Here is an 11,591-nt window from a genome sequence, read left to right as displayed (position 1 = left end):
CGCGGAACACATTGCCTTTCGCGCGCCGCCACCTGCTGGCCTGCATCCCGGGGCTTCCCGGTCTCCTGGCAACGCCAAAGATGGCCGGCGCGCGAGGACTCCTGGGGAGTGTAGTTCTTCCCCTCCTTTCCACTCTGTCCATGGCTCAGCTATTAGGACCTAGGTGCCCTGGACTACACTTCCTAGGTTGCTCCACGCGCGCCTCCCACAGCCTCGCGAGAACCCTGTGCCGGAACCCATCTGGAGAGAGGGAGCTCTCGCGAGGACCGCCGGTAGTTGTAGTTTGAGGCTGAGGAGAGACTACAGAGGAGTCTACAAGGCTGAGCGGAGACTACGAAGGCGGAGAGACTACAAGTCCCAGGGGGAGAGGCGCGACCGCCTGGAGGGCGGGGGGTACGAAAGAGGAACGCGAAGGGCGCCGGGGTGAGTGATGGGCCGGGGGCGGGCGCGCGGTCTGCAGGGCCGGGGGCGGACCGGGGGCGGACCGGGGGCGGAGGCGGGGCGCCGGGGGCGGCCTTGGGGCGCGGATGCCCGGGCCGGATGGTCTCCGGCGCGGTGTGGGGCGCGGAACCCGGACAAAGGTCCTCGGGGACCCGGCTCCCCTCCGGCTACCGAACCTCCCGCAGGAGTCGTCATCTGCGAGAGGCCGTCGGTAGCTGGACTCAGGCCCCCTCCCCCGCCCCCGAAGCCGCGGAGCCCCAGGAGGTCTCGCCCTCAGGACCGAACGCAGGCGGGGGTGGGTGGGGGGAGTGTGAGGCCGCCGGCTGTCCCTGGAAGCCGTGTTCACACCGGCACTCTCCCTGGAGGTTGCGGGATCTATTAGTCCGTTTATCGCCACGACATTGTCAAGGTTGAGTCGTTATGCAGGTTTTCGAGGAGTGTGTTGCCACCGTAACAATTTGACTGATGTGTTAGTTCCGGTGTAACTTAAGAGCAGGTCAGTAGGGTACATTCGGATACGGCCTTTCAAGGGTTTGAAGGAGTAGCATTTTGGCAAATGCAGCTTTGCCCAAAAACCTGTTTTCTGACAATTCTTAACGGTTTCGTTTGATTCGAAGGTGTCAACCTTGGCCCCGTTTTTCGTTTTGTGTTTTTCTTAGTATTGCTACATTATAAGGAGGATGCTGACCTAGGTCTTCATCTTTCTCGTGGTTTTTAACCTGAGGAAGGCCTGGACGGGTTCCCGTACCGGGTGGTCAGGGAGCCCGCCTGGATTACTCCCACTCCCGCTCCCAGCCAGGAGCCACTGGATAAGTAGTCTGTGTTCAGGCAGAATCTTAATGGCCACATTGTTTTCAGAAGTTCTTAGAAGGAGATAGAATCCGAATTATCCAAAAAGTTTCTTTTCGTAACACATGTCCCCGCCCTGGTACAGTCCACCCCAGAGCAGAGCAAACAGATGCATTGGTGGGTGATCACCTGAGTGGGCTGGTCCACAGGGGCACCGCAGGACCCCAAAGGCACCTCCCAGCCCCTCGCTTACTTCTGTCCTCCAAGACAAGCTGTGACTTATCACGTGACTCAGAAGCATGAAGGAGTCACCACGGCGCTGAGAGTTCCGCACCTCCAAGGCGAGGGATGCCTTTGAGTGGTTTTCCCGCATGCAGACCCCAGGCGGAGGCTGCAGGGGTCCACACCCCTGTCAGGTGTGCAGAGGCCGCAGAATGGTGGGCAGTGGGTGCCACGTGGCATTCGTGGCATCGGCCACACGTGTCAACAGACCGGAATGTTTCCTTTCTATCCGGTCAAACCGTGGACGGCATTTACTTTCCATCACAGCTCGAGATGGGACTTTTAGATCGGGAAGCATGTTTGTAAGTTCTCAACGGTTCTTATCTTCCCGAGAGACAAGTTCCACGTTGGCTTCCTTTGCTTGCTGAGAAGACCATCGGCAGTACCTACTCTGATTGGCAGGGAGGGGTGGGCAACGGGCCTGTGTTGTGCTTCATCAGTGCCTCAGAGCCCGAAGCTGGTGACCCCCTGTCCCCACTCTCCTGTCCTGCCACAGCTGCCTGGAGGCTCGGGGAACCGAGCTGCAGTGAGCACTTGTGTGCTCACTCTGGCTGAAGAGCCTTTTGCAGGGTCCTCCCCCCAGCCCTAACTCCTTATGGAGGGACCGCAGATAACCCCACCCAGTCAGCCCTGATACATTACTTGCTTAGGGTCACAGCGGCCTGGAGGCTTTATTTCTTCACTGAAACCAGTTCTTCTAAGGAAAAATGAGCTGTGAGAGAACATACAGTACAATTTAAATTCTCACCAAGTTTTGGGGTGCGTGGGTGGCTCAGTCGGTTGAGCATCCGACTTCTGCTCAGGTCACGATCTCCCGGTTCTGAGTTCGAGCCCCGTGTTGGGCTCTGTGCTGACAGCTCGGAGCCTGGAGCCTGCTTCGGGTTCTGTGTCTCCCTCTCTCTGCCCTTCCCCCGCTCGTGCTTGCTCTCTCTCTCTCTCTCTCTCTCAAAAATAAACATTAAAAAATTTTTTTAAATAAATTAATTAATTCTCACCAAATTTTTCATTGCCATGTAGAAATATTTTTATCCAGTTACTTAACTTTTTCGCTCTGATACGATCAGGATGAATCACATCTATTCAGTCGGTTAGTGAGGTGTAATTCACATGCAGTTATTGACAGATGCACCTAGCTGTGTAACCTGCACACCGATCATGATAGAAAACATTTCTGTCATCCTGGAAAGGTCTCTCATGTTGTGGACTGAATGGTGTGTCCCCCAAATCCATATGTTGAAGCCCTAACTCGCAGTGTTTTGGTATTTGGACGCTGGTGGGGCCCTTGGGAGGTGGTCAGGGTTAGATGAGGGCACAAGAATGGACCCCATGGTGGGATTAGTGCCCGTAGGAGAGAAGAGAGAAATCTGGTCACAGGCACAGGGAAGGCTGTGTGACACCGAAAGAAGTTACCATCTGCAGGACGGGAAGGAGGCTGAGCCAGACACGGAATCTCTGGAATCTTCCGGCATCTTGGAGTCTTGGCTCCAGTCCCTCCGTGTTGCTGTGTCAGCACTCCTGGGATGTGCCACAGTGCACCTATCAGTCCTGTGGTGGCACTTGGCTTAGGTGACTAAAGAGGTTATGGACATTGTGCACATCTGTGGACGTGCTTTCCTTTCTCTTGGGAAAATCCCTGGGAGTGACGCTGCTGGGTTGGGTCTACTGAGCAGAGCAGTGTTTCGGGGTGGCTTTAATTTGCATTTCCTTGAGCTTAGTGATGCTGAGCACCTTCCCACCTGCACATTACTGCTCACACCTCTTTTCTGAAATGTCTGATCCAGTCTTTTGCCCTTTTTAAAAAATTACCAAGTTGTGAAAGTCCTTTCTATCTTCTGGATACATGGTTTGCCAGATATATATTGCAAATATCTCATTCTTTGACTTGCTTATTCATTTATTAATGTTACATTTTAAAAATTAACTTTAAAAATTTTGGAGGAGTTTTAGATTTACAGGAAAGTGTTAAAGATAGCCAGTTTCCCCTACTACAGACATTTAGGTGACTATGGTGCATTTTTCAGAACTGAGAATAGCAGTGCTCACATTCCAGACGGCAGGTGTCACTCAGGTCCACAGTGTCCCTGTCCGGGTCCCACACTGCGCTGAGTTGTCGCAGCTTCTTTGTCCCCTCCGGGATGTGTGTCTCAGCTTCTCTTGCTTTGTCATGACCTTGACAGTTTTGAGGAGGACCGCACAGGTGTTGTGTCGAATGTCCCTCGTTTCGGGTTTGTCTCTTGTGTTTTCTCATGGTCAGAGGGGGTTGTGGCTTGGGGAAAGGACACCCCAGAGGTGAGGTGGCCCTCTTGTCACATCCTATCAGGGGGTCCCGTTGGCCGGTCACCTGGTTCGGGTGGTGCCTGCCGGGTGTCCCTCCTGTCTTCCCGGGCAGCAGCCACTCAGTGAGGCGGTCTCCCTGCGGGGCTGGGGACGAAGCTGTGCCTCCCTCCCGGGACCGGGGGGCGGGGGGCGGCGGGGATGAACCGCTGTAGTATTTGGAATTCTGGAGGGCGGAGTTCTGGCTCCCCCACGCGCTCACGTCTATCAGCGGTCCCCTCCACCAGCAGGGACTCCTGGATGTGTGTCGTGTACTTGGGGTCCAGTCCCGCACTGTGTTGTTTTGCCCTGGCCGTCGGGGGCTCTTTCATTTGCTTGTTTCGGGGGCACCGCCTTGCTTTGTGGCCCTGCCGGGGGCTCCAGGTTCATCTCGTCGTGTGCCCGCCTCAGCCGTAGCGGCAGCCACGTCTCCAAGGAGCCCTGGTGTCTTGATTGGAGGACGGTGTTTAGAAGCCAAGATCTGGGCACTGGTGTGCGCCTTGCTGCAGCTGTCATGGCCTGAGGTCTTGTTGGCGGATGAAGTTAGATAACGTGTGCGACTGTTTGTCTATGTGTATGTGTGTGTGTGATCTGTGTGTGTGTGATCTGTGTGTGTGTCTGATCTGTGTGTGTCTGTGATCTGTGTGTGTGTGTGCGTCTGTGGTCTCTGTGTGTGTGTGTGTGTGTGTCTGTGATCTGTGTGTGCGTGTCTGTGATCTGTGTGTGTGTGTAATCTTCCTGTGAGAACCTGGCTCCTACAGCCGCCATCGGTTTCTTATCTCTAGCCCCAAGGTGCACACAGAGGCAGTTTCAGAACTGCTCACCCACATTCCACCCCGACAAGAAACAAATTTACCAAGTTGGGTGCAGCTTAAGTGTGGTTCTTTGGATCTTTAGCTTCTTAGTCACACACCGTTTTCCAGGGGTGCTGAGGTCAGCTCCTTGTTTTGCATCCCCTTCCGTGTATTGTCATATATTTGTGACCCAGTTAGAACCATTGGTCACAGTCTGTGTTCTGTCTTGAGATCCCCAACATTGTTTGATTTGTGTACATTAAACTTTACTCTCTGTGATACACGATCCTACGGCTTTTGACAAGTCCTCGTCTTGTGTCCACTGTGATGGTGTATTTTGATGAGCAGAAGTTTTTAATGTTGATAAAGTTTAATTATGAATCGGTTTTCTTTCTTGGTTCATGCTTTCTGCGTCCTTTCTAAAAGTCTTTGACTAACCAGGTCACCAAGATATTCCCCTATATTTTCTTCTAGAGGCTTTTTCTGGCTTCAGATTTTACATTTAGCTTCATGATCCATTTCTTAGTTTTCATACTATGTGAGTACAGGTCCAGTTTTTTTTTTAAATGCTTATTTATTATTTTGAGAGAGACAGACAGACAGACATGAGCAGGGGAGGGGGCAGAGAGAGAGGGAGACACAGAATCCGAAGCAGGCTCCAGGCTGTGAGCTGTCAGCACAGAGCCTGATGTGGGGCTTGAACCCATGAACCGTGAGATCACGACCTGAGTCCAAGTCTGACGCTTAACCAACTGAACCACCCAGGTGCCCCTGTTTTTATTTATTTTTGAGAAGAGAGAGACAGAGAATGAGCGGGGGGAGGGGTAGAGAGAGGGAGACACAGAATCTGAAGAGGCCCAGGCTGTGAGCTGTCAGCACAGAGCCCGACACGGGCTTGAACCCACGAACCGCGAGATCGTGACCTGAGCCAAAGTTGGACGCTCAACCGACTGAGCCACCCAGGTGCCCCTGTATTTTATTATTTTTTAAAAAATAAGTTTATTTATTTATTTTGAGAGAGAGAGAGAGAGAGAGAGAGAGAGAGAGAATCTCAAGCAGGCTCCGCACTGTCAGCTCGAACCTGTGAACTCTGAGATCATGACCTGAGCTGAAATGAAGAGTTGGACGCTCAACTGACTGAGCCACCCAGGTGCCCCTTGGTCTTACATATTTTAAAATAAATTTATTCCCACAAACTATGTTTTTGAATGCCGTTGTAAATTATATTAATTTGTCATTTTCCAAATAGTTGTTGCTAGTATATAGAAATAACAATTGATTTGTATGTTCTTAGAACATTGCTAAATTCACTTATACTAGCTTTTTTCTGTAGATTTCTTAGGATTTTCCATACAAATAGTCATGCCATCTACACAGAGACAGTTTCTTTGTTTTCTCTCCTTATTATACGGACTAGCACCAAGGATATTGGATATCTTGATTCCTTCAGTCTTTAACGGGAATGTCCTATATTTCACTGTTAATATGTTAGCTGTAGGTTTTTTATAGGTATCTTCTATCAGGTTGGGGGTGTTGCCTTTTATTTTTCGTTTGCTGAGAGTTTTTATTATGAATGATCCTGAAATTGTGTCAAAGGCTTGTTTTGCAGCTACTGAAAAGGTCATATGATTGTTTTTCTTCTTTAATCTGTTAAAGCATTGGATTGTAATAGCCGGTGTTTGTGCGGCAAGCCAGCCTTGTGTCCCGAAAGGAGCTCATTTGGTCACGTCCTATCACCTTTTTCATGTGTTACTGTGTACAGTTTGCTAATATTTTGTCAGAGTTTTTGGATTGATGTTCATGAAGGATAGTAGTCTGTACTTTTTTCTTTGTAATGTCCTTGTCTGATTTCCATCCGGGTTATATTGGACTATCTTTGAGTCTTGCTGGCCTTATAAGTGAGCTGGGACATGTTCCCTCTTTGTTTTCTGAAGGACTTTGTGTAATATTGGTACTTCTTCCTTCAATATTTGATAGACTTCATCAGTGAAGACACTGTCTGGGTTGTTTTCTCTGGGGGAAGCTTTACAATTGTGAATTCAATTTCTTTAATGGCTATAAGGCTATTCGTATTTTCTGCTTCATCTTGTATCATTTTTGGTAATTTTTATCTTTAAATAAATGAGGCCATTTCATGTAAATTGTTGAATTTATTGACTTAAAGTTGTTTATAATACTGTCTGATTATCCTGCCATGTTTGTAGGATTTATAGTGATTTCTCCCCTTTCATTTCTGATATAGATAATTTGTATTGATATTTTTTCTTGATTATTCTTGCTAGAGGTTTGTCAGTTTTATCTATTTATTTTTATAGAAGTATGATTAACATACAGTGTTGTATTAGTTTCTGGTGCAAAGTGTAGTGATTCAACAATTCTTATGTTACTCAGTGTCAGTGCTCACTCACTGCAGTCAGTGAGGTCACCATCTGTCCCCGTGCAACACGTCTACAATCTATTGACTGCGTTCCCTGTGCTGTACTTCCCACCGGTGACTTACTTATCTTGTAACTGGAAGTTAATCCCCTTTATCTATTTTACCCATCCCCCACCTGCCTCCCTCTGACAACCACCAGTTTTCTATATTTAAAAGTCTGAGTTGGGGCGCCGGCTTCAGCTCAGGTCATGATCTCGCGGTTCGTGAGTTCGAGCCCCGCGTCGGGCTCTGTGAGGACAGCTCGGAGCCTGGAGCCCGCTTCGGATTGTGTCTCCGTCTCTCTGCTCCTCCCCCACTTACACTCTGTCTCTGTCTCAAAAATAAATAAAGCTTAAAAAAAAAAGTCTGAGTTTTTTTGTCTCTTTTTTTCTTTTTTCTTCCACTGTTTTGTTTCTTCCATCCCACATATGAGTGAAATCATACGCTATTTGTCTTTCTCTGTCTGATTGTTTCACTTAGTGTAATTTGCGCAAGCTCCATCCGTGTTGTTGCAAATGGCCGAGCACTATTCCATTGTGCACGTTTCCCCCCTTCCTTCTCCACTCACCCGTGGAGACACTTGCGCTGCTCCTGTACCTTGGCTATTGTAATTCTTGTAATTGGTGCCGCCGTAAGCATGGGGTGCGTGCACCTTTTTGAACTGGTGTTTTTGCTTTCTTTGGGCAAATACCCGGAGTGGATTTACTAGATCATATGGTAGTTCTATTTTTAATTGTTTGAGGAACCTCCATACGGTTTTCCACAATTGCTGCACCAATTCACATTCCCGCCAGCGGTACACCAGGGTTCCTCTTTCTCCATATCCTCACCAGCACTTGTTATTTCTTGTCTTTTTTGTTGTAGCCGTTCTGACAGATGTAGGATGATCTCTCATTGTGGTTTTGATATGCATTTCCTGATAATTAGTGATGTTGATGTTTTCACAGATCCAAGTTTTGATTTTACTTCTTGTTTCTAATTTTTGTCCATTTTCTATTTCATTAATTTCTACTCTTATTTTTATTATTTCCTTTCTTTTCCCTAACATGGGTTTAATTTGATCTTTTTCATCTTCTTAAGATGGAAGCATAGATCAATTATTTTACATGTGCCTTCTTTTCTTACATAAATATTTAAACTATAAATTTCCCTCTAAGCATAGCTTTAGCTTCTTACACAAAATCTGATATGTTACACCTCATGATCTTTCTGTTAAAATGGGTTTTTATTATTTATTTATTTATGTATTTGAGAGAGAACAAGTGGCGGAGGGGCAGAGAGGTGGGGTAGAGGATCCAAAGCAGGCTCTGCGCTGACAGCGGAGAACCTGATGCGGGGCTTGAACTTACAAACCGTGAGATCATGACCTGAGCCAAAGTCAGACGCTTTACCAGCTGAGCCGCTCAGGCTCTCCCCTTTCTGTTGAAATGTTTTGAAATTACCTTTGTTTCATCCGTGACTGGCTTAGAAGTCTACTGTTCAATTTCCAAATATTTGGAGATTTTCTAAATATCTTTTGTTATTGATTTTTAATATAATTCCATTGTAGTCAGAGACTATGCTCTATGATTTTGATCCTTTGAAATTCATTGGTATTTGTTTATGGTTTAGCATGTGATCTCTTAGTAAATATTCTGTTTGCACTTAAGAAGAATGTGTATTCCATTTTTGTGGAGTGTCATGTTCTACAATTATGAGTTGAGTTAGTTGAGAATTTTACCCAAATCTTTTATATCCTTACTAATTTTGTTTTCTACTTAATCAGTTATTCGAAGAGGGATGTTAAAGTCTTCAACCATGGTTGTAGATTTGTCTTTTTCCTTTTCACTCTGCCACCTTATTCTTTATGTATTTAGAAGCCTTCTATTAAGTGCATACGTATTTGAAATTGACTTATCTTCTTGGGGCACCTGAGTGGCTCAGTTTTTTTTTAACGTTTATTCATTTTTGAGACAGAGAGAGAGAGAGAGAGCAAGAGAGAGAGTATGATCAGGGGAGGGGCAGAGAGAGAGAGGAGAAGACACAGTATCCAAAGCAGGCTCCAGGCTCTGAGCTGTCAGCATAAAGCCCAACATGGGCTCAAACTCACGAACCATGAGATCATGACCTGAGCTGAAGTCGGACCCTTAACCGACTGAGCCACCCAGGTGCCCCTCCTTTCAAGATTTTTAAAGTTAATCTTTAGTTTCCAGTAATTTGAAAATGATGCGTCTAAGTGTGGCTTTATTATATTTGTCCCATCTGTGCCTTCCACCAAATTTGGAAAGGTTTTAGTCATTATTTCTTCACATATTTCTTCTGCTCCACTATGTGTCTCTCCTCTTCTTCTGGAATGTATAATTACCCATGTGTTAGATGTTTCATACAGTTGTATTGGCCCCTATACCCCTCTTGGCGCTCTTCATGGTTTTCTCCCAGTCATTTCTCTTTTTTTCCTTCAGACTATGATTTCTATCAATCTTTGATGTTACCAAGTATTTCCTGTCACTCGCATTCTACTAAGCTGTTCAGTAAAGTTTTTATTTCAGATGCTATATTTTTCAGTTCTAAAATTTCCATTTTGCTCATTAAAAGTGTGTGTGTGTGTGTACATATACATATATATCTTCTATTTCTTTGCTGGGATTTTCTATATTTTTATTCATTTTGAGTGTGTTTTCCTTTATCTCATTGGATCTAATTATTAAGTCTGCTTTAAAGTGTGTGATCAATACCTGGGTCATAATATAATTAGTATCTGTTGTGTGCCTTTTCCCTTGAGAATGGCTGATATTATTGTGGTTCTTCATATGCTTGATAATTTTGGATCGTATCCTATATACTGCAAATGTTATGTTGTAGAGACTCTGGATTTGATTGTATTCCTCTGAAGAGAGTTAATGTTTTTGCCTAAGCATGCAGCTACTTTCATTAGATTCAAAATGCAAATTCTGTCACACCTGTGATAAGTTCTGGCCCAGATCTCAATTCAGATGGCTTCTCAGCCCAGACTGCACACAGACAGTTCAAGACTTGGCTGGAAATCTGAGCAGAGTTTATACACCGAATCCCTCTTTCTCAGATTTCTCCTCTCACTCTTTAGCAGCACTGGTTGCCCAGCTCCTTCTCCTGGTTTCTCTAACAAGAAAGATAGTGGGCTTTCTATCAGAGTTTTCATCACCTAATACCACCACAGTGATGACTGTGCTGCCCTCAGGGTAAAGACACGAAAACAGGAAATGCATTCCGGGCTACTTCCTTTAAGTTTAAACTGCCCTCAAAATCTGCCTGTTTTTGTTCAGAGCCTTCAGGTAGCTGTTTTTGTCCAGAATGCATAATTACCAGTGGGAGAGTCATTTTGTTAGAAGCCAATTCTTCCATACTGGAAATAGAACTGCATGGCTTTTGTATTCAGAAACCAAAGCAACTTTAGTTTCCAAATGGGGGGCACAGGTGTCGTTTCCTAAGCACTACAGCTGTCAGCAACAGAACACTTGCAGGGAACTGCTGTGCCCCTAGAATATCATCTTCACTGGGCAGGAATTAGATAAAGACAGGCTTCGTGTGGGCCTCAGGACAGTAAACTAAGGATGCATGCTAAAAGACACTCTTATGGGATAAGAATATGAATCTAATTGCAAAAAGATAAATTTGAGATAATAAGTTGCACTTACCTTACTTTAATAGCCCCTTTTATCTTTAAAGCATTCTTCAAAGAACAACCAAATTAATAAATAATATTCTGACATTTAGTCTCCTATGAAGTGTTATTTTATGTCCTTAGAGACTGTATGTGAAGCTAGGGCTGGCCTTTCATGCCATATTGGTTTGAGAAGTATCAAGAAGTCTCTTTTTGTGGGGGTGTCTGGGTGGCTTAGTCGGTTAAGCATCTGACTTCAGTTCAGGTCATGATCTCACGGTCCAGGAGTTCGAGCTCTGCATCCGGCTCTGTGCTGACATCTCAGAGCCTTGAGCCTGCTTCAGATTCTGTGTCTCCCTCTCTCTCTGCCCCTCCCCTGCTTGCACTCTGTCTGTCTCAAAAATAAATAAACATTAAAAAAACAAGTCTCTTTTTGCTGTAGATCCTGGTTCTCCAAGGGACGTGAATCTGTTCACTATCTAACAACAGCAAGAACAATGCTTATATAGCACTGACTGTGTGCCAAGCACCACTCTGAGTGATTTACATACAAGAACTCATTTTACCCTCTCAACAATGCCTATTATCAACCTGTTTTAAAGAGGACAAAACAGGTTTACAGCAGATCCCACAGCAAGTACAGGCAGGGTAAGGAATGGGCCTGGCCTCTAGCTCTAGAACCTCTGCTCACCGACCATACTAAACTAGCATCTGAGAGTTTTTCAGCTGGAGCCAATGAATATGGCTTGTTTTACAACGTTGAACAAATAATATGTTTTACACATCTACCCAAGTATGATGCAGTTCTACAGAAATTCTCAATTTAACAAGTGAAAGTACCCAAAATTGAAAAAAATATATATAATACATCTTTAACTATTATTTAAAGACTATTAACTGAAGTAAAAATAATAACAGTCTGTTGTAGAATTTTCTC

General features: G+C 45.6%; 1 protein-coding gene across 11 annotated transcripts in view; it reads left to right on the top strand.

Annotated features, from left to right (window-relative positions):
* Positions 1-248: 248 nt before the first annotated feature.
* LOC101082733 (RING finger protein 223) overlaps positions 249-11,591 on the top strand; it is a 37,637-nt gene continuing 26,294 nt past the window's right edge. For 5 of the 11 annotated variants that reach the window (XM_045034890.1, XM_045034889.1, XM_045034888.1 and 2 more), the window contains exon 1: positions 249-423. The gene's annotated coding sequence lies outside the window, so the exon portion shown is untranslated. The remainder of the gene's footprint in view (positions 424-11,591) is intronic. The other 6 variants (XM_019835978.3, XM_019835973.3, XM_045034893.1 and 3 more) reach the window with 4 other exon arrangements.

Source organism: Felis catus, chromosome C1 (assembly GCF_018350175.1).
Source record: "Felis catus isolate Fca126 chromosome C1, F.catus_Fca126_mat1.0, whole genome shotgun sequence".
Classification (NCBI taxonomy): domain Eukaryota; kingdom Metazoa; phylum Chordata; class Mammalia; order Carnivora; family Felidae; genus Felis; species Felis catus.
The sequence above is the reverse complement of the archived record's forward strand: the minus strand, read 5'-3'. Positions and strand labels throughout refer to the sequence as shown.